Source organism: Malaclemys terrapin, chromosome 4 (assembly GCF_027887155.1).
Source record: "Malaclemys terrapin pileata isolate rMalTer1 chromosome 4, rMalTer1.hap1, whole genome shotgun sequence".
NCBI classification, from domain to species: Eukaryota; Metazoa; Chordata; order Testudines; family Emydidae; genus Malaclemys; species Malaclemys terrapin.
In genome coordinates, this window is record NC_071508.1 from 40,347,821 (window position 1) to 40,374,777 (window position 26,957).

Below are 26,957 nucleotides of genomic sequence, written 5' to 3' on the forward strand. Positions count from 1 at the left end.
CGCTCCCCCAACCTAAACCTGACTTTTATAATCAAATTAAAGTTAGATTTAATATTATAACTGTTTTGTTTGTTTGGCTCCCCTTGTATGGTTATTACCTGGCAGTAAATAACTGGTTAAGCTGGTTGTTTCTCTCTCTCTTTCTCTTCTCCCTCCCCCCACATACACTCCTCATACCTACGCTAAAGATCCCTACAGCACCCAAAAATCTGGTGGGGTTTGCTCATCAAGTGGGTTACTACCAGAACAATTGTAATGTGAAAGTGGGGATAGGGACGTGCTGAACCTGGGGCATATGAGGGAGGCAACTCGAAAGTGCTGCTCGACCCAGCCTGCTCATGCATACTCTATTCCAGGGCTGTGCCCATGGCATATGAAGGTGACAGCCTGGAGGTGCTGTTCGACCCAGCCTGCTGAGTCCAAGGGCCTATGAGGGTGACAGCCTGGAGGTGCTGCTCAACCAAGCCTACTGAGTCTAGGGACATATAAGGGGTCAGCTTGGGAGTGCTAATGAACCCGGTCCTCTCAGATGTGCTCTGTTAATGTGTGTGTTCGTCTGATTCTGGGGCTGGAAGAACCCAGCCCTGGGGAACCTAGGTCCTGCAGGATAGCTCCATTGGGAGGGAAGAAGGGAGAAGTAGGGCTCCGTATGAGAACACAAATGACACAAGCAGTACATTGATAGAATTACAGAACCCCACCCCCGCAAAAGAGTAACCCTAATAAATGAGTGTACCACAAAGTAAGGGGCAAATCTGGTATCATCAGAGAGAAAGCAAAGCCCAGACGTTGGCCTTTAGGCAGACTGGCTTGCTGGGGATATCATAGTATAATGTAAGGATCAGGGGAGCCTTAAAACTCCTGGTCAGAAGGGAGTGGGACAAAGGGCCCTGCCCTGGGATAGGTGATGCCTGGAGCCTTAAAACCTGACTGGGAACTCCTGCAGTGGACCATGGAGGAGGAAATACAGGTGCAGTTACACTGAAACTGTGACAGTCTGTATAAAAGGCCACCTGAATTTGGTATTTGGCAAGGTCCATGTCTTATTGTCTTAAACTCAGTGTGTTTCACCTGGATAAGAATATGAGCAAAGGCATAACTCTCCTTCCACACTGCATCTGATCTGAAAATCATTTTTCCTTTATTTATCTATCAAGATTAAGAGTTCAGGTTTCTCTGATCTCTAGAAATAGTTACTCACATCACTAATACTTAAGGTAGGAAAGCTGAAAATACTGCTTTATTTTAGGTGTTAGTACTGCCAATAAGTGTTATGCAGAAAATCAGATCTTTCAGCACATGTCTTGGAAGGTAAAAAGATTCTAAGTTTATCCTTAATTCAGTGAAGCCCAACTTTTTCAGCTGGACAGCCAAACATATTTCAAAAAGATCAAGGGACCACAATCAGTACATTGAGGTGGATTCTCTATCCTACTCCACTCACACAACACAAAGGGAGCAGAAACTATCAGTAAATCCCCCATATATGCGAGAGTCCTCAGTGGATATAGAGCCACTGAATTCATATCCTATGCCTCCCTGCCTGCAGCTCCTGATGTAAAGGGGAATGTGGAGGGGAGAGTAGCTGGTGTGTGCTGCACTCTTGACAATCCCTTGCTGGAGTATGGTCTCTTGAGGACTGAATCAAGCTGGAGCAAAGATTCTCTAGCCTGAGGTAGGCCAGAGAATCTGGGAGCCTTAATCAGTTGTGGGTTCTCAGCTTCAGCTTTTCTAATCCTCTCCTGGGCTGCCCTGGGTGGCTGCATTGGGGAAAGGAGCCATCATTTGACAGATACTCCCACAGGGCCAATATAGATGCAAACTTCTATCATGCTACCTCTGGGCTTCCCAAAGCCTGGCAAGAAAGAAATTAATGCACAAGCCAGAATTATTCTCTCATTCCTTCCCTAGGATGCAGCAGAGGACCAGTAGGGGAGCTGCTTAGCAGCTGCAACAAGGGACACAGATGCTGGTCAGAGCACTCTAGGCTCACACCAGAGCTGCTCCTGAGGCTCCAAGGGAAACAGTGGGAGATAGATGGGAAAGCAGTCCCATCGATTTCCTCCTTGTAGTAATAGGGCTGATTCAAATGTTTCAGTTTAGAAGTCATATCACATAGCTGAGGGTATACATTTTCAGTTTATAGTCAAGTACATTTCTTCTTAACACTGTCATCCTTGAAGGCCACAATTTAAAGACTTGATGTCCAAAGTCGTCCACAGGTTACATTTGGATATCCATTCCTTAAATAATAATAGTACTAAAATTAAAATATGTGTGTTAATCGAGAAAAATAAGAATATAACCAAATAGAATGAATACTAACTATTTGTGCTGTTAAAAGACGTAACCTGGCTTCTTCCAGTATGTCAGCAATTTGTTGAGGTGTTGTCTCAGATGAAATTTCTGCATTACAATCTGGACATTCAAGTGTTCTAACATTTTGGGAAACTTCCTCTATGTCAAACTAAATAAGAAAAACAGAAACAAGTGAACTGATCGTAACATATTGGAAACACGAGAACCAAAAAGCTAACTAAGAGAACTATGTTTAAAAAACAAAGGCTAACATTAAATTAAAAATGCTAATTCAAATGAAAATTTAATCTCCATATGGAGTTAGACACAAATGGAAATTGTTACATCAAGACAAAGTCAGAAATTAAATTTGCAGTATTTCATCATAGCAAAGAAATCTAAGGATCTAAATTGTATGTTTATATTAAAAATTAAAACTTTTTTCAGAAAGATTCTGAACTATTTCTGTTCTTCCTTCTGTGAATCAAGGAGGATGGCTGTGTCCCCTATTCTCAAGAAGCTTATTTATACTCCTATGAATAAATTACAATAAATAAATTATTTTAAACCAAAGTTATTAGAAAAAAGTATGAATTTGTTATGGTTTTCTTAAAATATATGAATGCTAAGAAACGTTGGAAAGAATGGCTATGAAGTATCATATTATAAAGATCTATACTATAATGTACTCTGAGTGACTGTTCATTTGTGTAGGCCTTGAACACCACATGGGAAGGATAAAAGGGTGCAATTGTTTTAATTTTTCTGAAGGGGAGGATCAATTTTCAAAAGTTTGGTAGATGCTACTGTAGATGCTCTTTGAGCAGTAGAAGGAAATATATATTCTGGTTAGTGACCTACTGGATGATTAGTCAACTGCTGATACAGAGTTAACAAAATAAACTTGAATTAATTAACAGGTCACAAGAGTGTCATGGATTAATCTAATCATAGCCTGAATCTTAGCCCCAGTAAAACCCAAATAATGATCTGAACAATCTACCTCTAAGGATGTCTGTGCAGGATATCTAGCCCCTAATTTTTTGGTATATTAATTTTCCCCCCTTCATAAAAGCCCCATAATATTAATGGTAGATCAGATATTTCCATCAAACCAGAGACCTCATTTATCATTACAATTCTCTCCCACTAGCCTGTAAAACTTAATAGTGGAGAGTCTACCCTTCTTGCAATGGATGCCAGTGTAAATCAAAATCTGTGAATCATTCTTTTGTTTCAAGCATTACTTTTGCCTCTTACATAATTTTCTTTGTAAGAAATATAATAAAGATAAATTACTCACTTTATAAGGGTAATCAATTTTAATTGCTTCTTCAGTCCTGGTCCAATTTGCATCAGCGAAAAATCTATCAAATTTCAACATGGAAAATGCGTTGGCCTCCATTTCTTTTATACGCTGAACAGCACTGTACATTACCATACGCTTTGGAAGAGTAATATTACATAGATCTATGGAAAGGAAGAAAATGAATACATTTAGGTTGTCAATATATTTGTAAGATGTGAAAGAGAATCCCTGACTGAGACTATGGGGTGACTGACTGGCTGAAAGGCCATTTCTGTAAAGTTGCTGGGAGCAGGGTAAAAGTCTTAATCTAAGAAGCCATATGCTCAGACCATTGCCAGAAACCAGAGATTTCACTTTGTAACAGCAGCTGCATGCTGCTCTCACCAGCTCCTCTACTCTGCAGACCCATTTGTTTCCAGTGGCAACTGAATAAGACTATTGGGCTGTTCTTTTCCATAGGGTCTTTTACATGAATATTTATTTTGCTATTCTGAGCAATCCATTTCCCTCTTTTTAAGGTCTCTTTCTCATTAGTTAACTGAGGACTCTTTCAGATAGTGTTTGGTACTGTATTGTAATACTGTGAGTGTTAGAGATTTTTATAGAACTTCATCTTTTCTACAGTTCTGGTTTTCACTCTTCCTGTCTTTTATTTCACAACCACCTTCCTGAGAGGATGTCTACACTTGAAACTTGCTGTGGGTTTTGTTTAAGTGCCTTCACAACAACTGTTGTGTGAGCAGTATATACACAGCACACTGTGATCCTTCAAGTAAGGCACTTTTGCCTTGTATCACTGTGGCCACTTAGCACAGCAATGTTTTGAAATAAAGGTTTAGTATTCCTGGCAGACATCTAACGGTGCATTGCTTCACCGCTGTGCTGTGGGCATTCTGGGAGCTTTTTCACCACATATTGTGGGATACCTACCAGAAGGAAATAGGATTAGGGTATTTGGAGTCAAACTAAAAACTTCCCATGATTCCTCTCCTTTCATCCCAACATCCAAATGGCTTTGGTGAGCCAGTGACATTTTCAAAGCACTGTCAAGCATCAGGGAAGAAACATTGGTACATGCTACTATCCTCAAGGAGATGATACAAACAGGATGCCGCGAGCATATGTAAAATAGTGCAATGGCTTCAGAATCAGAGTGCTACGGTCACCTGAGGAGGAGGAGACTGAAATCAGGCAGATGAGTCTCTTAGATCTTTCACCGACACAACTTCACTCATTGGACCAACACTTTTAGGCTCGGACACATAGTATTGACTAGTGGGACAGGATAGTGCTGCAGGCCTGTGATGGCCAGCAGCAGTGACAGCACTTTCAGGATGTCAAAGGCCACATTCCTGGAGATGTGTGTAAAGCTTGCCCTAGAGCTCCAGTGGTGGAAGAGCTGCATGCAAGCTCTCTTCACTGTGGAGAAGCATGTGACCACTGCCATCTGGAAGCTTACCACACTGGATTGCTAGCAGTCAGTAGCTAACCAGTCTGGTGTTAGTAGATCAATTGTCAAGACTGTTGTCATGGAGACATGTGCTGCTTCCAAGAAGGTGTTGTCCCCTAGGTAATAAAGCAGGGCAATGCACAGGAGGTTATTAATGGTTATGCACAGTTGGGGTCACTGATGGGATCCAAATACCTATTCCTTGCCTACCCTGATCCCCCAGGCCTCTGAGGTCATCAGAAGACAAAGGTATTTCTCCCTGGTGCTGCAGATCTTGGTTAATCACCACATTCACAAACATTAATGTGGGGTGGTCTGGAAAGGTCCATGATGCCAGGATCTTTAGAAACTCTGGATTGTTTTCTGTAATGAGAAATTGAACTTCTGTTCTCATGGTATCTATGAACAATAAAAGTGTTACGATTCCTCCAGTCATTCTGGGAGACCAAGGTTATTCCTACTTTCCTGGATTATGAAGCATTTTACTGGGCTCCTGGATGGCAGAAAGGAATTGTATTTGCAAAAGGATAATGGAATGTACATTTGGAAGACTGAAAGGTAAACAGAGGAGCCCAATGTCAAGGCTGGATATAGATGCAAGTATTTGCCTTTGATTATAGCTGCTTGTTGTGTTTTGCACACTTTTTGTGAAAGGAAGGGAGAGAGACTTACCGATGGAGGCAAGGAGGAGACTGGCAGACTTGCAGAAGGTTTTGAACAGCCAGAGGGAAGGCACCTATGAAATGATGCAACTGCTGAGGGGCACAGAGTCAGGAATCCATTGTTTTCCAACTCTGAAGCTACAGGCCACTTGTGAACAATAGATATGCTTTTGTACCAGGTTTTAATCAAGATTACTGCACAAGTATTGCTATGTATGTGCAGTCGTGCAAAGTTCTTAAGTTTCATGTGAGACATTTTAATGAACTGTTTAATGAATTTGTTCACTGAAGGTGAACTTTATAATGAATTGTACAAGATGCAGAAACACAACTGCAAAGACATTTTCAATTTACTTTTAATAAACACAATATACCAGTTAAAATGTACTCCACAGTCACAGTAAAATAATTATTAAAAATACATAATTTGCAAATTTTAAAACCCATTCAAAAACTAAAAAAGTTATATAAAAGTGCAGTGGGCAGATCACTTTGTGGTTTCAAGGTCACAAGTGTGTATAAGCAAGGTGCTCAAAACTATTCTCTGCAGCTTGGAGGGTGGGATGGGGCAGAAGAGTCTATTCCTTGCAGGTGAGGGAAATAAGGGGGTTTCCTATTGTCCACTGTTCTCTTTGTTGTCCTGAAGCATGGAATGTCTAGAAAAAATGGTTACTAACTTTTTGTAACTGTTGTTCTTCAAGATGTGTTGCACAAGTCCATTCCACTCTTGGTGTATTTGCATTCTGAGCACAGTCATCAGAAATTTTTCCCAGTTGTACCCATCGGGGTAGCTTGAGGACCCTCTGGTGCCGTGTACTCATAGCACTGGTTCAAAGCACCCAGCTGACCCTGCGCCACCTCAGTTCCTTCTTACTGTGTATGACAATTGCTGTAACTTCTATCATCCTTTCTTTGGCAAGCTCTCTCAGTGATCTTCTCTTTTGCATATTTGTACATGTTATTAGTGGCGAGTAGTTTTAGTGAAAGTTTGTAACTTACTGAGTTATTGGCATTTTTATCCATTTCCCGGTGCTGAGGCATGCCCTGGTGCCTCAGAGCGATCCGCACTCAAGCTGCCTGAAGTGCCTGCAAGAAGCACATGTAGGGGGACCACTGCCAGATTCACAGAGACTTTAAGCCTTGCATGAAGAAGGACCGGGAGACAGGCTGAAGTTTTTGTCTAGAAAATAACCTATTTCTGGGTGTTGTTGCAGTGAATGGTGTGTCCCAGAATGTGAAGGTATCAGAGGTAAAGGGGAATCATATGCTGTGGTACAGTCCTTGATCAATGAACCACCATGTTCTCCAGGAGGGTTGTTTACCTCTCCATCATTCCCAGCAACTCTGCCTATGAGGATCTAACTATTTCCCTGTCCTTTTCTCTCTTCTCTTTTTCATGTTTCAGGAACCCTTCCCTCTATTCTTTCACCTTTTTATCCTTCTCTTGGGATGCGCATACAATTTCTTTCAATAAGTTATCTCTTGAGCTCCTTTTACTCCTATGTAAATTGGACAGGTATTTAAATCAATGTTAGCACCCCTGTGTGTGTGATTGCCACAATGTGTCAGCTGCTATGGGGGGGAGGGGGGGAGAACAAGTTATTGTCAACATTGTAGTCACCATGTAAACATTGATAAAATGTTGCTTTTTTTTCGATTTTGGAATTCCACTCCCATAGGTTCTTCCCAGTCTTCAGTGACTTCTGAGATGGTAAGACATTTTCACAGACTTCCCCATTTGGGTAGGATCCCTGGACCTGTGTTGTAGGGCTGGGTGACATAAGAATGGTCATACTGGGTCAGACCAAAGGTCCATCTAGCCCAGTATCCTGTCTTCTGACAGTGGTCAATGCCAGGTGCCCCAGAGGTAATGAATAGAACAGGTAATCATCAAGTGATCCATTCCCTGTTGCTCATTCCCAGCTTCTGGCAAACAGAGGCTAGGGACACCATCCCTGCCCATCCTGGCTAATAGCTATTGATGGACCTATCATCCAGGGTGTGTATACTTGTTCTGACAACTTAGGAAAGGTTAATAAGGACCAGGTGGGCCATGCGCATTAGGGGAATGTGGCTTATTTAAACACAGTGCAGAAGACACAGGCTAGTTATTGCATATTTACTTCTACAGGTTGCCGGTGGGATGGGAGTTGGTTGACGAGAAGCCAACAGAGAGAGAATAATAATTGCATGTGCCCTTCTGCAGGCTGTCCTTACTTTGGATTAGGATGGATAAAAATCAATGATTTAAAAAAAAAAACAAAAACAGATTCTTTTTATTTAAATCAGATTTTTTTGATAAAATGCTTTTTGAGGAAAAACATTTCTAAAGATAGTTTTAATTAAGATACATTATAGCTCAAAGATATCTCATCATGGAACAGGTATTATAAATTCTAATTCTATAGTATGAGACAATATATTCATGTAATGTTTAAGAAGTTTTGTAAATGAGTTCCAATAGTTCATGGATTAGGGACCCAATTTTATGGGGTTCCAGGGGCTTCTGTATAGATTATTTAGGTTAATCTTTCTATCTACCCAATGGGACTCAGTGCTCAGTCTACAAGATACCATCAGAGATGCTTAGTTTTGCAGCTCTTTTTCCTTGTTTTTAGATCCAAGGGGGTTGGATCTTGATCCACCAGGAGTTGGTGGGATAAAGGAGGGGGGCTGGTTAATTTCTCCTTGTTTTAAGATCCAAAGGGTTTGGATCTGTATTCACCAGGGAATTGGTGAAGAGTCTCTCAAGGCTACCTAGGGAAGGGAATTAGCATTTTGGGAGTGGTGGCAGCGGACCAGATCTAAGCTGGTAGTTAAGCTTAGAAGTTTTCATGCAGGCCCCCACATCTGTACCCTAAAGTTCAGAGTGGGGAAGCAGCCTTGACAATCCCTTACACTTGAACTCACTTAAACCCTCTTTTTCATTAAATACATTTTTTACTTTTATTCTAAATCAACCTAGTTCTGTGTTTGATCTTACGTGACTAACAACTTACTAGTTTAAAGCAACAAGCTGCTGTGCTTTTGTCACTTTAAAGGAGCAACAGATCTTATTACTCTTCTGAATGTTCAGGAGAGGACTGGATATTTCAGGGGAAATATTTGGAGAATGTTTAGGGGAAATTCAGGACTGAGGGTTGTTGGGGTCACTTGGTTAGCAGTAACCAAGGCTGGCAGAGACCAGAGTGTGTCTGTGGTGAAAAAAGCAGTCCGCTGAAGTCAGAGTTGCTGAACTAGGGCTGCTCAACACACAGACACTCAGTGAATGCTTGTGTGCTGGCTGGGATCATCTAGTCAGAGAGCTACAGCAGCAGAGCATCTTAAAGCACTCAGGGTTACATGACACACAACCTCTCACTGGTCAGGGTTGAATGCCAAAACATGACAGTGAGGTACTGGAGATAGCAGAGGGTGTGGTATGGGGTGGTCTGGCATAGCTTTGAATTAGAGGACTGCCAGGAATAATACTCAGACAGCCAGTCCAGTGAGACTGGAAGGGGAAAACTATAATGACCAGAAGGCCAAGCCACAAAGAGGAAGCAACTGAGTCCAGAGAGACAGAGAGAGACTGACCACAAGGCAAGCAACCAAAGGAGGAAGCACCAAATAGATCAAGAACTAATCCCAAGATGTGCCACAAGGAGGCACCCTAGCAGTGAGCAGGAAACCCTGTGACAGTGCTATATTTTGTTTACACAGGGCAAATGTCATCAGATTGTGATCACTGGTACCTAGGAGACTGGTAATTTTTAATCTCAGTCACTAACTATTCTTGGCCCATCAGAATGGACTCCAACAGTGAGCTATCACCGTCTATGTTAATAAATCATCGTCTATTATTTTTAGAAACTGCAAGGAAGTTTTATTACTGGCTACATAAAATATTGAACCAATGTCCCCCAGGTTAAAGTCATCCATGATAAAAAACGGTTACTAACCTTCTGTAACTGTTGTTCTTGGAGTGTGTTGTACATGTCCATGCTGATGTAGGAGTATGCGCACCCTGAGCACAGTCGCTGGAAAATTTTCCCCTAATTGTATCTGTTGGATTGGCTCTAGCACCCTCTGGTGCTGCACGCTCATAGTGCCAGTATAAAGGACCCTGCCAACCCCAGCCCCCTCAGTTCCTTCTTCCAACCAACTCTGATAAAAGGGGAGGAGGAGCAGATCTTGGAATGGACATGTGCAACACATTTTAAAGAACAACAGGTACAGAAGTTTAGCAACCATTTTTCTTCTTCAAGTGTTTGTACATGTCCTTTCTGATGTAGGTGAATCCCAAGCAGTTGTATAGGAGATGAGCTGAGAGTTCATGGACGTGCTGACTGCAAGTCCGCTTGACCAAAGCTGGCATCGTCCTTGGCCTGTTGGGTGATGTGTACCAAGAACATGTGCACCGATGAGCAAGTTGCTGCCCTGCAGATGTCCTGAATAGGCACCTGCACTAGGAAAGCAGCCAAGGAAGCTTACAATCTCATGGAATGAGTAGTTAGGTCAGTTGGAGGCAGAACTAACCTGATTGTAACCCGACCTGCCAGATTGTAGCACGTGCGAATGCAGGATGTGATCCAGGACAAAATTCTCTGAGCGGAGATAGGGAGGCCCTTCATCCTGTCAGCTACCACTATGAACAGCTGAGTAGATTTACAGAACGGCTTGGTCCTTTCTATGTAGAACTCTAGGGCCCAACTGACATCTAAAGAGTGGAGACATTGCTCCTCCCTATTCGCATGTGGTTTTGGGAAGAAAACTGGTAGGAAGATTGCTTAACTGCAATAGAACTGTGAAACCATCTTCAGGAAGAAAGCAGGGTGCAGATACAACTGCACCTTATCCTTAAAGAAAATCATATACGGGGGCTCTGAGGTGAGGGCTTGAATCTCCAAAATCTTTTTTGGCTGAAGTGATGGCCACTCAAAAGGCCACCTTCCAGGAAAGATGTGTTAATGAGGACGTGGCTAGCAGCTTGAACGGGGGACCCATAATTCTTGATAAGACAAGGTTTAGGTCCAGGGAGGAACTGGTTCTCTACCCCGGGGGGATAATCTCTAGGCCCTTTAGGAAATGGATCGACATCTCATAGGAGAAGATGGAGTGTTTGTTGACTGGGGAATGGAAGGCTGATATCCCTGGAAGGTGAATGCTGACAGAAGAGATAGCTAGGCCTTGTTGCTTCCAATAGAAGAAGCACTCCAATATATGCTGTAGTGAAGAATGTGATAGCAAAACTCTGCATTGGGAAGACTAGAAGGAGAACCACTTCCACTTAGCAAGGTAAGTGGCCCTGGTGGAGGGCGTCCTACTACCTAACAGGACTTGACAAACATGTTCCGAGCAAGCTTGCTCTCCAATATTCAGCCATGGAGCCTCCACACAGTCTGATGAAAAGTTAAGATTGGATGAAGCAGGCAAGAGATCTAATAGAGTGGCGAACCAGTGTTGCTTGGGCCATGCCAGGGCTACGAGAATGACTTGGTCCTGGTCCCGCTTGATCTTCACCAGAACCTTGCGCACTAGTGGGATGGGGGAAAAGCGTAATACAGATGATCTAGCCATAGTAGCAGGAATGCATTTGTAAAGACCCTGGGCTGTGGGCCTCACATGGAGGCAGAACTGGTGGCACTTCCTGTTGTTCTGGGTAGCAAATTTTCCAAGTGAGTCCCCCACAGTTGGAAAATGTCCCTTGTGATGTCCAGCCAAAGGGACCACTCGTGGTGAGTGGAGAAAAACACACTGAGGCGATTCACTAACTCGTTCTGAACTCCCGGCAAGTGAGAAGCTTTGAGGTGGATTGAATGCATTATGCAGAACTCCCACAGCTAAACTGCCTCCTGGCAAAGGGGGAAGTGCGCGCACAGCTGTAGTGCTGTCTGTAAGAACCAACACATCCTTGCCCATAATGTGAGGCAGGAATGCCTGACAGGCCAGCTGAACTGCCCTGAACTCTCTGACAATGTGGAGAGAGAGCTCTTCTGGAGACCAGAGGCCTTTGAGTCCTGAAGGGCCCCAAGTAGGCTCCCTAGTCCAGTTCCAACGCATCCAAGACCAGGGACATTGATGGCTGGTGCCATGAAAAGGGAACTCCCGCACAAATAATATGCTGGTCTAGCCACCAATCCAGGGAAGTGAGGACTCAGGGAGGTATAGTGAGAACCGAGTCTAAATGGTGATGGCTTGGCAAGTACACCATGACCAGCTATGCCTGAAGGGGTCTAGGTGCAGGCGCGCATGTTTTACCACATAAGTGCAAGAATCTATGTGACCCAGGAGTCTTAGACAGCTCTGTGCTGTTGAAACTGGATGGACCTTGAGGGACCTTACCAGGGCCATGATCGCCTCAAACTGGCCTCCTGGGAGAAAGGCTCTGGCCTGAGTGCAGTTGAGTACTGGTCTGATGAACTCTATCCTCTGTGCTGGGATGAAGGTAGACTTCTGAATGTTTATTAGTAAGCCTAAGGCCTGGAAAATCGACTGGATGAGGTGGAAGTTGGACCCCACTTGAATCCTGGACTGGCCTCTAGACTCCCAGTTGTCAAGATATGGGAAGACCTGTACTCCCCATCTCCTCAGGAAGGCCACCACTATTGCCATATATTTGGTGAAGACCCACTGAGCAGCCAACAGGCCAAACGGAAGTACTGCAAACTGGTAGTGTGTATGGTTCAACACAAATCTGAGGAACCTTCTGTGTCCTCAGAAAATCGATATGTGGAAATAGTTGTCCTTTAAATTGAGGGCAGTATATCAGTCCCCAGGATCCAGAGAGGGAATGATGGAAGTCAGGGACACCACGCAGAACTTTAAGTTCTTGAGGTAGTGCAGGTCTAGAATAGGCCCAAGACAACCTTGGGCTTTCAGAATTAGGAAGTAACGGGAGTAGAACCCCTCTCATCTCCAGATTTGTGAAATCTCTTCCATGGCTCCCACCTGAAGGAGAGACTCTGGATCGTCTAGCCAGTGGTGGCACTCTGCTCTCAGAGACCACTGGGTAGGAGCATAAGAGGGAACCCTGGGCTTGGTCATGTCAGGGTAGGAGTGCCTCAGAGAGTAGCACAGGTGGCTCCGAGGGTGAGAGGAGAACTCCCCTTCCATCTCTGAAGAGAGAGTCCCGTGCTGTCTGCCCAAAGACGGTACCTCTGGTGTCGGAGTCAGCAGGGCCTCCCGGGACACTGGTACCGGCTGTTGCAGTGCTGAGTTTGAGGTGTAGCCTGACTTAGGTCTCACTCTGTCCCAGTCCCCATGCCTGGCCATCTTCAGCACTGGGGAATGACCCCTCTCAGATGGCTGCGTCTTGTGCTTCTTCTTGGGCACCAGGAATGGGGAATGGTGCAGAGACTCTCATACAGTGAGAGGAGCACTTTGCACCAATGCCGAGGTACTCGGTGCCAAGTCAGAGAAACTCAGTTCCAAAGTGACTCTTAGTGCTGCTTCCATAAGAATGACCTTCAGTCTTGCCTCTTGGTCCTTTTTTGTGTGAGATTTGAAGTTCTTGCAGATCTGGCAGTGATCTCTTATGTGAGTCTCTCCCAAGGCCTTGAGACAACTTGAGTCCAGGTCACTCAAGGGCACTGGTTTGCACAGGGCTTGAAACCCAGTGACAGAGGCATGCCCCGGCATTGAGAAACTAACCTACTTCACTAACTGAGGGAGAAAACTCCAAACATTTACTAACTAAAATTAAAAAAAAAAAAAAAAAAAGACATACAACCAAATCAACTATATACACTGCAAAGAGAGTGAAAAACCCACTGGGAAAAGCTTGCTGAAACAAAGAGAACAGTTCCAACGCCCTGTCACAGGCAGTAAAAAGATACTGAGGGGGCATGGGGTTGGCAGGGCCCTTTATCTTGGTAATATGAGTGCATGGCACCAGAGAGCACTAGAGCTTACCCAACAGATACCACTAAGGGAAAAATTTCTGGCAACTCTGCTCAGGGCGTGCACACACCTACATTGGAATGGACATGTGCAAACACTCGAAGAATGATTTTTCTTTCTACACATTACAGACAGATGTTTAAGGAGGAGTTTGTCCTGTTCTCTAGTGAGATTAAGTGATCTGTAAGAGATACCCACCAGTATCCCAACTTTAGTTTTACTAGTTAGAACTTTAATACATAAGTACTCAAGGTACTATGATTCTGAATCATCTATGACTAACAGGTAATGGGTCTGATGTTGAGTGCCATTCTCGTTTTCCCATTCTCTCCTTACAGAACAGGTTGTAATTATCAATTTTAATGTTCTCGTTATTAAGCCATCCCACCAAGTTTCAGTAATACCAAAAATGTCATATTTTTTTCTCATGAGTATCTTCAATTCTTCTTGTTTATTGTATAGGCACCAAGCATTAGCATATAAACAATTAAAAATCTGTTCCTTACATGCACCTTAGTGCTTGGATATGTTAATATGCGTGATGCCTTGAGGTTGGTTTTCTTATTTGGGTGTTTGTGTCATGATTGCCCCATTATCACTCTCTCCTTCTATGGTTAGTTTAAAGCCCTCCTGACAATCCTAGCTATTTCTATCACACAGGAGATTGGTACCATAATGCTGATAAGGAGGCCATGAGAATCATACAACCCCCTCTCTCCACAGTATCTGCTACAATGTTCCACAAAACTCCTCCACACACACACACATTCCCTTGACCCCTATAAATCACCTATTTAGCCAGTTATTCAGTTGGGCAGTGCTAAGAGCTGCATAGTCATGCAATCTCCATACCAAATTAGAGCATTATCTGTGGTTTAATTCTCATTTTTAACACCATCAGATCAGCGCAAAGTGCTCTGCAAGAGAAATGGAATTCTGCAGTAACCCACAGTCTTTATTCTTAGAAATGTTTCTGTAGTGTGACAGCTGATTTATTTTATAATACCGCACAATGCCTTAAAGCTAATGGTATTAATAAAGCCCTGAGGCAGAGAAATAATTTTATTGTTTTTTCTTTCCTGTATCTGCCAACACTATAAAAGTGCCTTTTCTTCAAATTATCTCCTTGTTAACCCATGCAGTGCCACTATCTTGGCTGGGGAGGCAGAGGCTTGATTGGGGAGGAATGACTGGGAAGGAGAGAGATCAATAAGCCATGATAGGGGCGTGTGGAGCAGTACACAATAAGCTTAAGTGATGGTTGTGTGTTTACTTTTTAAAAAAGGACGGGGGCGGTGAAGAGTTTGTACACCCTCCCGCATGGTCACTATTTTGAGTAATTGATAGAGAAGGGGGGTTAAAAACCCAGGAGGCAGGGAGAGGGTAGACCAACATCTGGCAGCACCCTGATGACACCTGGAACTAACTGGAAGTTGCACCCTCCACTGGTTGGATTTCGGCTGGTGATCCAAGTGCAACCTCTAGTTGTGTCTTGGACAGCTGCTCCTTGGTCTCTGGAGCAGCATCTGTCTCTTGGTCCACTGAGTCAACATCCAGTACTTCATTAACAATCTCCTAGTCTGCATCCTGTTTGCCATCAGTGGAGGTGTACTAAGTGGTGTCTATACAATTCAGTGATTGTTTGGTGGGATCTCTCACAAATACATGGTTCACTCATTGTAGCAGCTACAAGCTCTCTCAGTGGTCCTATTATTGTCCTTCACAGTCTTATAACAAGTGCTGGAGACCTAAAAAAAGAAGGGCTGGAATCCACTTCCAGTGCTATCAGTCATCAGTAACAGAATTAGAAGACATTTCTGGCATGCTGGAATGGTGTTCTGGGGCATTCTGGCATGACTTGAGGCCTGCTTATAATCCAGTTGGAGTACCTTCCCTTAATGCAGCACTTGCTTGGGTCCTGGTGGTGACCTACTCCATTTGTTTGGATAGCGTCTTGTATATTTGTGCATTGCAGTGGCTAGAATTCAGAGTGGTCTGTACGTGCTCCTCTCCCCACAGGGCAATTAAGTCCTGGCCCTCAGCATAGGACTATACTGACACATGAGGCATGACTGCTTAATAATCAGGAGTATGACACAAGTATGTGAATTCCATGAACTGGAAATGCAAAGGACAGCACCTGGATGTGCACCAGCACTTAAAAAGAGAGGTGACATCCAGTCAGGATGACCCTGGAACAATAGAGGGCACACAAGTAAGCAGAAAGGCTGATCCAGGTAGCTGGAATACCTCTGTGGGATACCAGTAGGAGGACTTATAAGATCACAACAGTTGCTTGGGATGGGGATGCATTCACACACACTTCTTTGCAGATAAACTCATCCCACAACTCAGCAAACCTGCTTCCAAAATGGGTTTAATTACGTGAAATAACTCAAGTTAACCTGAAACAAATTTCAAGTGTAGAAAAGCTCAAATCCAGACTTCTCCCTATTGCACCTCGATGCTTTCTTCAATGCAACTGTTGGAATGATCTCCCTCTTCTTGTGCATGAAACTAACTCACTAAAATACTTCCGCAAAGTCTTTCAACAATAATCATTACAAAATTTATCAACATGACGCGTCTACCACCAACTACTATATTATTTATGTTTCAACTGTTTAGCCACTACCTGATCTAGACTCAAATCTGAGCTTGGAAGTGATCTTAAGAGATCATTTAGTCAATCTCCTTGCCCTGACACACTGATTGAGGCAAGATTAAGTATATGGTGACAATGCCTGACAAATTGTTATCTAACCTATTATTTAAAACCTTCAATGATGGGGAGTCTACAACCTCCCTAGGTAACCTGTTCCAGTGCTTAGCTATCCTTATAGTTAGAATGTTTTTCCTCACATCCAACCTGAATTTCCCTTGCTTCAGATTGATCTGATTACTACTTGTCCTATCCTTGGTGGACATGGAGAACAATTAATCTCTATCCTCTTGTAGGTACTGCTGCCCTGTCAGTTATTCCCCATTTTGTATTTGTGTACTTAATTTTCCTTGCTAAGTGTAGTACTCTGTACTTATCTTTACTGAATTTCATTTTATTGATTTCACATCAATTTTCCAGTATATCATTATCATTTTGAATTCTAATCCTGTCTTTCAAAGTGCTTGCAACCCCTCCCAGCGTGGTGTCCTCCACAAATTTTAAAAAAAGTGTACTCTCCTCCATCATCCAAGTTGTTAATGAAAATATTGAACAGTACCGGATTCAGGACAGAACACTGTGGGAACCTACCAGATAAGTCCTTCTAATTTGACAGCAAACCATTGATAACTCTACTCGAGTACTGTTTTTCAACAAATTGTGCACCCATCTTACAGTAATTTCAGCATACCATATTCCCCTAGTTTACTTATAAGAATGTCATGTGAGACTGGGTCAAAAGCCTTACTAAAGTCAGGATATATCACGCATATATCTCAGATGTTTATACAACATTAATACTTAGTCCTGCCATGAGTGCAGGGGACTGGACTAGATGACCCCTCGAGGTCTCTTCCAATCCTATGATTCTATGATTCAGCACATTGTCAGTACTCAATACAAAGTGGTTGCTTTGTCATAATTTTTGCTGTTATATAAAACTGTAAAAATATGTTTTTAATTAAGTCTTCCCATGTAAGCAATAGCTTCCCTCAGTGGTTATCAAAAAAGAGAAGGCTAACTTTACGCTTCACAGATCAATAAGCGCTGTGGCTCTTAAGTTGGTCACACTGTTTTTCATGACCGTCCATCATCTTCACTAGCCACTAAAAGCAGGGACTTGACTGCGTTTTCAAAAGCAGCCTTTAAACACAAATTGCTATAGCCTCCTTTGTAAAGTAAGTCTTCCTTCTCAAATGTGTATTACTCAATACATCTGCTCTCTTTTCAAAATTCTGCTGTAGAATGGTGAAGAGGAGATATACAAGAGAAAATTACTTCCTGGACAATGTGTGTACTTTGCTGTAGTTTTCCTTATCTCCCCATCCAACTTCCAATCCTGCTGCCCATTTAGGATGGAGGACTACAGATTTTTAACTGTAGAAGTTTCTGGGCTAAACTAGAAGCTACTGTACTGGTGATTTTGTAATCACATTTGTCTGATAGGTTGTTTTGTTTATTTTGTTTGTAGTCTTCTTCCTCTTTAGTAAGTGGACACAACATTATCTGCCAGGAATTCTGTTATGTGACAGGGAAATCGTTGACAAACAATTTATCATTAAATAATTTTGTGTATTTTCACTCCTGGACAAAACAAGGAATGCAGATATGTACAAAATTTTGTTAAAGAGAGTTCATTAAATATATCAAACCTTAAAAACATTGATTTAAATCAATTAGCTCTCAGATTAATCAATTAGCTCTCAGATAACAATGTTAAATGTCTGTACAAAGGGGTATTGCTGCAAAAATGGTACTGGAGTTATAGTAAACTCAATTTTGATAACTCTTATATCATGCCTTGTTTTGTGATTTTTATATATTTTACTATTTTGTATTAATTGTCCAATTAATATATCCATGCAGAATGCACTCTAAAAAGTAATAAAATTACACTAGTGCACTCAATCTAATATCCACCAAAGAGGTCAGAACTGAACAAAGCAGATTTTATAAATTAACTGAATATCAAAGATGTTATTTTTAATATTTTCCTTCCCTCCCCAATATCAATAGATGTGTTTTACCCAGTGTTGTAACCAGCTTTTTCACCGTGGTAGAATTAATCATCAAAGTCATTAATGATGCTGTTACTGCATGCAGTCATCGCTAAAACAGAAAAACAAAGAGAGCATGTCACCACTTCAAATCAGTGTTATCATCAGTAGTATAAAGTAAAATGCAAATTATTTTGAACAGTGAGGTACTCTACATATTTTCCATAAACAATGCCTTTGCTGACATCATCTTCAACAGTGCAACACAACTGTGTATCTTCAAATTGTGGATGTTTTTATTTATTCATAATTTTGCTAAATTTAACCATATGCTCTTCATGGCTGTCAGAATATCCAAGTAAGGAAAATTAAGTTAAAAGTAATTCCTTTTTTTAATAATATTTTGAGTATTTAATAATGCTTTTCATTAGTGTATCTCAAAGCACTTCACTTGTGAATGTATTTATCCTCACAACACCTCATGAATTAAGGAAGTATTATCATCCCCGTTGCATTGAGGGACTTGTCCAAAGTTACAGAGGAAGTCTGCGGTGGAGCAGGGAATCAAATCCAGATCTCCCAAGCCCCAGAGTAGTGCCCTAATCACTGGACCATACTACCTTTCTTTTGTACAGTTCTTTTTTTCCCATTCTACCAAGAGGAAGAAAGTATGAAGAGATAACATTATAACCCCACTAGCAGGAAACAAGATTGTAAGATTGGTATATAAAAACACCAGTCCATCCATTTCTTTCTAGTAAGACTATTCAAGAGCAAAAGACAAGGAACAACCAGGTAGGTAAAAAAAAACCCTCCCTGACTCTGCTTACATCCTCCCTCCATTTCAGGATACACCATGGTTGTGGGTTTTTTTTAGACTTACTTTCGGATGTGCTGCATAGGGGTAGGTTAGCTGCAGGGGGCACATTGGAAGGCAGCTTTGGTCCAGCACCTTCGTTTTGCCTGGTTGCCCTGTTGTGACCCATTTTATAAGGGGTGCCTCCCAATTCTTTCACAGGGAGCAAAAGGTTTTTATGCACTGTCTTTGTTTGCCCTGGACCCTTTTTAGGTTTGATTTTGTAGACCGGCAGGTCTCCTAGCTTTTTTATTACCAAATAAGGTATTGCCTTCCATTTGTCAGCTATCTTGTGTTTGCCAGCAATACCCAAATTTTGCAGCAGGACTCTGTCCCCCGGCTGGAGCTCTTGTAAACGTACCCTAGCATTATATTGATGTTTGTTGCGGTCTGCGTTTTTCCGAGCCGCAGACGTAGCTAAGTGATAAGCATCCCGCAGCTTTTTTTTTTAGTCGGGATACATATTGCTGATGAGTTTTATAGCTATTTTCATTCTTTGATACACCAAAGCACAGGTTTATGCGTAATCTTGGTTTTTGCCCAAACATTAAGAGATATGGGGTGACTCCTGTAGCATCATTCTTTGTGGCATTGTAGGCGTGCACCAGAAATGCGACATGGCTCCAGATTGCCTTCTGCTCTGGCCGCAAAGTCCCCAACATATTTAATAGGGTTCGGTTGAACCTCTTTGGCTGAGGATCACCTTGTGAGTGATAAGGCGTTGTTTTAGACTTTTTAATTTTTGCTATTTTTAGCACCTCCTTCAGAAGATGACTTTTAAAGTCTCGCCCCTGATCCAAGTGTATTCGGGCTGGAAATTTATAAACTGAGAAATATTTTTTCCACAGTACTTGAGCAACAGTGGTGGCCCTCTGATCACGTGTGGGATATGCCTGCGCATATCGCGTATAATGGTCAGTCACTACTAGAATGTTCCCAATATTCCTTTTGTCTACTTTTAAAGACAAGAAATCAATGCATACCAGCTTCAGAGGTTTGTTGCTGGTGATGTTTTTTAGATATGCAGCCCTTGTGGGCAGAGTTTTTTTTTTTGAACGCATTGAACGCAGGTCTTACATTTTCTGCGAACATTTTTAGCCATTTGAGGCCAATAGAACCTACTACGAATAAGTTCCAGGGTCCTCTCCATCCCTAAATGTCCAAAAGTTATAATGCAGGGCCCTTATGGCCAGGGCTCTGTACTTTTTTGGCAGCACTAGCTGTGCTTGTTGCTTTTGTAAAGGGTCTGTGGTTACGTGGTGTAGCACTCCCTGAATCAGTTTTAGTTTGGTCCATTCTTTTAATAGTAGTTTACTCTCCGGGTTAGGTGGGACAACCAAAGCTGGGCTTCGCCCCTCCCTTTTGGCAAGTAGTGTGTCACGGATGTCAATATTTTGCAGCTGGGCTTCCTGCCAGTCAGCCGCATTGAGCATGGGCAAAGGAGATTGGTCCAACGCAATATAGTTCACTGAAGCAGAAGGCACGCATTCAGGGGGCAGGCCCAAAGCTTTTGCAGCACATCCATGAAGACTTTCATGGGACTCTGGCTCCCGGCGACTCACACTGCAAATAGCCCTCACTCCATCTGTGGGTATCACAGCAACTCCTGGTGCCTGTGGACGCCTGGACAATGCATCTGCATCTACATTGCTTCTCCCTGATCGGTATTGAATGCTGAAGTCATAGCTAGCCAAAGCGGCCACCCATCTTTGCCCTGTAGCATCCAGCTTAGCACTTGTTAACACATAGGTCAGTGGGTTGTTGTCTGTTCACACCTGGAACTGCGCACCATATAAGTAGTCTTGAAATTTTTTAGTGATGGCCCATTTCAAGGCCAAGAACTTCAGCTTGTGGGTGGGATAGCGAGTTTTATTATTAGACAGTCCTCGGCTGGCAAAGGCTACAGGTTTACGTCTTTTTTTTACTTTTTGGTACAGTACTGCTCCCAGACCCTTCAAACTGGCATCAGTATGCAGGATAAATGGCTTGCTTGGGTTAGCAAAGACTAGGACCGGAGCATGAGTTAGGCAAGTAATGATTTTTTGAAAAGCCTTTTTACATTTCTCATCCCACCGTGGCCCAAATGGTTTGAAGGGGCCACAGTGTCTTTGCATAGGAGGCTTTGGGGACCTCCCCTTATTCTTGGTCTTAGATTTGTTTTTGCTAGACTGGTATTCCCTGGTAAGATCATTTAGAGGTTTTACAATCGTAGCATAGTTTTTTTACAAATTTGCGGTAGTAGCCACTAAACCCAAGAAAGGTCTTGAGTTCTTTGTAGTTACTTGGACTTGGCCATGTAGTGAGTGCTTTTATTTTATCGGGATCAGTACTTACACCCTCTTGGGACACGATGTGACCCACATACTTTACTGAGGTCCTGCAGAACTGGCATTTGTCAATTGAAAGCTTCAAACCATAATCCTCTAACCTATTAAGCACTTTAAGAAGTCTTTTTTTATGCTTCTTCAAGGTTTTTTCAAACACAATCAGGTCATTTAAATAAACTAACACTTGCAGTAAATTTATGTTTCCCACAACTTTTTCCATAAGACGTTGAAATATGGCAGGTGCTTCAGAAATTTTTGGGGGCATGCGTTCAAACTGATAAAACCCTAATGGGCAGATGAAAGCTGTTTTTTTCTTATCTTCTTCACCCAGAGGGATTTGGTAGTATTCACTTCGAAGATTTAACACAGAGAACCACTGGCTTTCCAGCAAACAGTCTAAGGCATCTTGGACTCGGGGCATTGTGTACTGGTCAACCACAGTACGGCGGTTTAGGGTGCGGTAGTCAATACACATCCGGATTTTTCCATTTTTTTTACAGACCACCACAATGGGTGAGGCGTATGGGCTGCGGGACTCTGTAATGATGCCATTCGCAGCCAGCTTCTGAAGATGTTGTTGCACATCTTCCATCTCGGAGAGGGCAATTTTCCTAGATCTTTCCCTGAAAGGTCGAGAGTCATGTAGTCTGATGTTGTGCTCTACTTCTTTTGCACATTTCACATCCCACTCATGCAATGAGAACACCTTGGATCTTTCACAAAGTTTTTTTCTTAGGCGATCTTTCCACTCCTCGGACAACTGTGAATTTCCAAAGTTAAACTTTGCAGGGTTTACTGTCAGAACTTGAGTTTCACACTGGGGTTTTACAATTGAGTTAGGCTCGAAGAGATTTGCTATTTTTTGTCCTTGCTTCACAACAACATCTTGACTTGTTTCATTAGCAATGAGTATAGTCACCTTTTCCTGGGCTTCAGCAGGTAGGGTTATGACTCCACTGGGGACCAGCACTCCTTTCGGGAGCTCTTCTTCAACTGGCTGCTCTACCATTGCTAATGCCCCTTTACTGCCTTTCAGCCGGGTACTCATGACAAGCACTTCTTGCTCCGTCCTTGCAGGCACTACTAAGGGGGTTGTGCCCATGTACTTCAGTGCCCCAATTGGTAGCTTAGATGTCTTCTTTTTAGCACCCTCAATTTTCCTATAGGCTTTAGCACAAAGCGTATGGATTATCAGGGTATTCAGGTACTGGTCCCCAGCCCGTCGTCTGCAGTAATCCGCGAGCACCTTGAAGAGACTGGAGTTGGTTCCTATCAGCACAGACACATCAGAAGACCCTTTAGGGTCATATTAATGCAGCTGTGTCCACCTCTTCTTTTACCCCAGCAACCTCCTCTGGGAATTCCAGGTGCACTATGACATAACCTTGGTAGGGGTATTCATCCATGCTGAGGCCACACAGACCAACGCCAGTTAGTGGCTGTATAGGCAGGTGCCTAAGCATTTGTTGGTAGAATGACTGAAATATAATAGTCACTTGAGATCCAGTGTCAAGCACGGCTTTACACTCCGCCCCTTCAATCTTCACCATGACCTCTGCTCGAGGCCCTATTAGTCCTGCGGGGATCCCAGCTGGGCGGTCTTTTTTGGGGGAATCTTCAAATCCTGCAGGCCTGGGTGGTCCCTGTCCCCGGACTCTCTGGCAGCTACCGGATCTCTCCCAACTGATCCTCAGCTTTCCATACACTAAGGAGGGGTTTTCTTCATTATGGCACTTGGCAGCACTGTGTTCATTCTGACCACATCGATAGCAGAAGAATTGTCCTTTCCCCCTTTGCCCAGATGGGATGGTGGCTTTAAATGCTGACTTCTCCATCGCCACAGTCAGAGGCTCCTTATTCCTGGAAGTCTTAGCTCAGTCAATGGTGCTTTGCAGTTCAGCTATCCATTCTGTCAGGACCTGCACTTGTTGGGCAAGTTCCTCTGTGGTGCTCACCATCAGTACACTGGCCGTTTGCAGTGATGTTGTGCCGGCTGGCTCCATTGTTTGGGCTTCCCAAAACTCGCTGGCAGCCTGCCTTTCTTCCTCTTCTCTGACCTCCTTTATCAGCTGGGAATAACTTGGGGGATGTTCCCGTTGTTCTCTTAGCCGGAGATGGAGTAGAATCGGGTTCTGATACTGAGCTCCTCTTACAATTTGAGCCAGTCTGGTCCGATCCATCTGTTCAGCAGTCACTGCACCCCTCATGACAGCTCTCTGAAGCAGTCTCTCCAGCCTCTGTATATAGGCTGAAATCTTTTTGCCAATTTGCTGTCGGGAATTAAGGAACTTACAGTAACTGTCTTCAGGGCCCTCTACGCTCCCAAAGGTATGATCAAGGGCCTCTAGGCAGTCCTTCACACTGACCCCAAGGTCAATGAGCTTCAGGGTGCGAATTACATCTAATGCTGGGCCACTAAGGCTATTAGACATCTTCGCTTTTCTGCATCAGGTACGACCCACTCCTGCAGCATTTCAGTGGTATGCTCCAACCAGGGTTCGAACTCCTCTGCCCCAGCAAATAACCTTAACTCATGACAAGAGTTTAACATAGAATGGGACAGCACAACCTTTTCCAATATTTGCCCCAATGCTTTTGCCCAATCATTGGCTGAGGCTGCGGCCCCTGAGCTAGAGGCTGCAGGGCCGGGGCCCAACAAACCTGATATATTAGCCATTATACAAACAGTAATTTCCTCAAAATATAACCACAATTGTTTTCCAATGCAGTGGAACACTCAACAGGTGCTTGCGAGGGGTACTGACCCAGGGAATCCCGGACGAGCCCCCAAAAATGTAATCCTTCTGCCCATCTAAGTTGGCAGAAACAAGGGCCGGATTCTGTATCTAGGGGTTTCATTTCAATAACGCAATGCAAAACCGTCTCGAGCCCCCACCCAGTGACCTGGGACAATTACATACCACCCCCTGGGTGCCTCTAAGAGGCAATACTTCCCCTCTCACAAGCACGGAGTCTGAGTGTAACAGAAAATGTTTAATAACATGGGGTAAACAACATCAGCAGTAAATTGGAAAAACACCACAAACAGGATTTATAACACAAACCATGAGCAAAAACCCACCCCAGCAAATTGGGCTGTGTCCTTTTCCGTTGGTTCTTGAAACCAGCAACCCAAGGATCACCAAAGTTCCAAAAGTCCAACAACCCCCCAAAGTCTCTGTTCTTGGTCAGTGCAGCCCCAGAGTTCAAAGGGGGGGGGCGCGCAGGGTGTTAAGGGGCACCTTACGTGATCCGAGGCCAACCGGCTGCCTCTCCGTGGGGTTCCGCCGCAGCCTTCACCACGAGCCGCTCCACTCCACCAGCTGTCCCGTGAGCCGCTCCTGCCATCCCATGAACTGCTCTGGCAGCTGCTCCGCTCTGCTCCGCTCACCGACCTGTGAGCCGCTCAGCTCTTCTCCGCTCCCCGACCTGTGAGCCGCTCAGCTCCGACCGTCCCCGCGAGGCTCCACTCTGCTAGCTGCTCCGCCAGCTGCTTAGCAATATAGCTTCAGGCTTCCCCCACTCGTTAACACAGCACTCAGTGATCTTATCTCTTAATAACTTTAGCTCTTTTGTGATTTCAGCTCTTAGCAAGTTCAGCTTGTAGTAGGGGAGCCCCAGTGCTAGTGCACCATTGGCCCAAAGTGAATTCAGCTCAGCAGCCTGTAACTAGATTTCTAATAGAATTAAAGTTAACTTTGATATTCAACAGTGGAGAGAGGAGGTAGTGCAAGTGGTGTTTCAAACCCTCAGAGAGGGCCCATCCCATCAGGTACAAATACCTGTTCCCATCCTCTCTCCCTTCACTGGGTTTTGTAACCCATGCCCCTTGTCAAGCAAGTGCTACTTAGGTAATGGTGAAGGACTCACTCAGTCCTTCTGTCATACAACAGTTCCACTGGCCTTGATTCACAGAATCAGGGTAACAAAACTTTATTCTTCCTGCCCCAATAACAGAGAAAACTGGGGATCCCACACCAGCCAAAGTAACCACTTTGAGTTGCTGTTGTTTCATGCCAGGCGAGTGAGTGTGCCTATGCAAACAAGATCAGTTCCTGAAATTCTTTTTCACACTCGGCATAATTCACCACCAGATGTCAGGATAGAGCTCATCCTGACTCTGCTTACAGAAAGCAACGATTTCCCCCTGCAACTTGATTCAGCTGACTAAGGAGCCGATGGAAAAGGTGAGGGTCAAATGGCCACATTTGTGCCCCATAAGATAAAGCATATGGTGCCATAAAAGGATGGGATCCATGGAACAAGATCTCTGTAAAGCATAAAATCTGAAGTGAGAAGAATTTCCATTGAGGTTGCCTAGATGAAGGCAAAAACTTCCTTGGAGAAGGACTCCTACTACCATACAGAGCTGAGGATACAGGTAAATAAAATTCCTCTAAAGGAAGAGCAGATCCCTGAGGTACAGAAACAGAGAGAGTTTCAGATCTTACATGAGAGTAAACAATGATACCATCAATGCTGGAGGCAGAGATTTTCATTTTTGATATCTTAAATTCTGGTACCACCACAGTTCTAAATACAAGACAATAGAGAGACATCTAACAATGGAGGCTCCAGTTCCAGAATCATCAAAAGTTTCACAGGAGGGAATATAGGACAAAATTTTCAAAGTGAATACCTAAAGTCAGGCTCCTAACTCCAGAGATAACTAAATAACTGGCCTGATTTTCAGAGTGCCTAAATATGGAGTTAGGATCCAACTTCAAGCATGCTTTTTTTTTTTTTTTTTTTTTTAAATCTTAGCCATAAGCACTTGTAACAAACACAGTTCCAGATGACAGTATCCCTAGCAGAAAATGGAGTAGTTCACAAAGGCTCACATGATGCACCTGAGTCCACATAAAGTTCTAAGAGGGACAGCTAACTGTAGTAAAAATATTTCTGTGCTAATTACATAGGTATAGTGAAAGTATTGATGAAACAATATTGACCCATTGTATAGTATGTGAAAATTCAGATTATATATAAACATTTAAACAAACTAAACTGCAATGCATTTTTAAATACAAAAAGTAGCATCTACAGGCATATTTCTATTATGAATCAAAATTAGTCAGACCAGATTTTCGAAGTTAGCCATATAATGGTATGAATAGATTTGAATGTGCTAATTTTATGTACCTAAATAATCTGTGTGTACTTGTGCTGGTTATTTTCTGCAAGGGTTACTCATATGCAAATATATTTGGCTGACTTACTTTGAAAAATCTGGTCCTGAATGTCATTATAGTTCTTTTATCACTTATTCCAACAAAATGTATCTAGTACAAGTTATGAATAAGTTTTGGGGGAAAAATGTAAATAGCCCTTTAAAATTTTTTTTACCATGTTCTTCATTGCTGCTGTACCCAGATCTTTTGACTGGCTAATCCCAAGAGCCATATTCAAAGTAAAAATACCCCTCATTCCACTCCAGACAATGACAGCTCCCCAGCGCCAGTTAAATCCATAACCAAGGCGGCTCAGAAGAGGGCTCAAGAACAAAACAACTAGA

At 43.1% G+C, this 26,957-nt stretch overlaps 1 long non-coding RNA gene across 1 annotated transcript; it reads right to left on the bottom strand.

Annotated features, from left to right (window-relative positions):
- Nucleotides 1–1,218: 1,218 nt before the first annotated feature.
- LOC128836996 (uncharacterized) lies at nt 1,219–26,957 on the bottom strand. The gene is made up of 5 exons (XR_008444871.1): nt 26,789–26,957; nt 18,290–18,371; nt 3,602–3,768; nt 2,327–2,467; nt 1,219–2,243 (listed from the first exon to the last, which is right to left on the bottom strand). It is a non-coding gene; the product is annotated as an uncharacterized LOC128836996 (long non-coding RNA).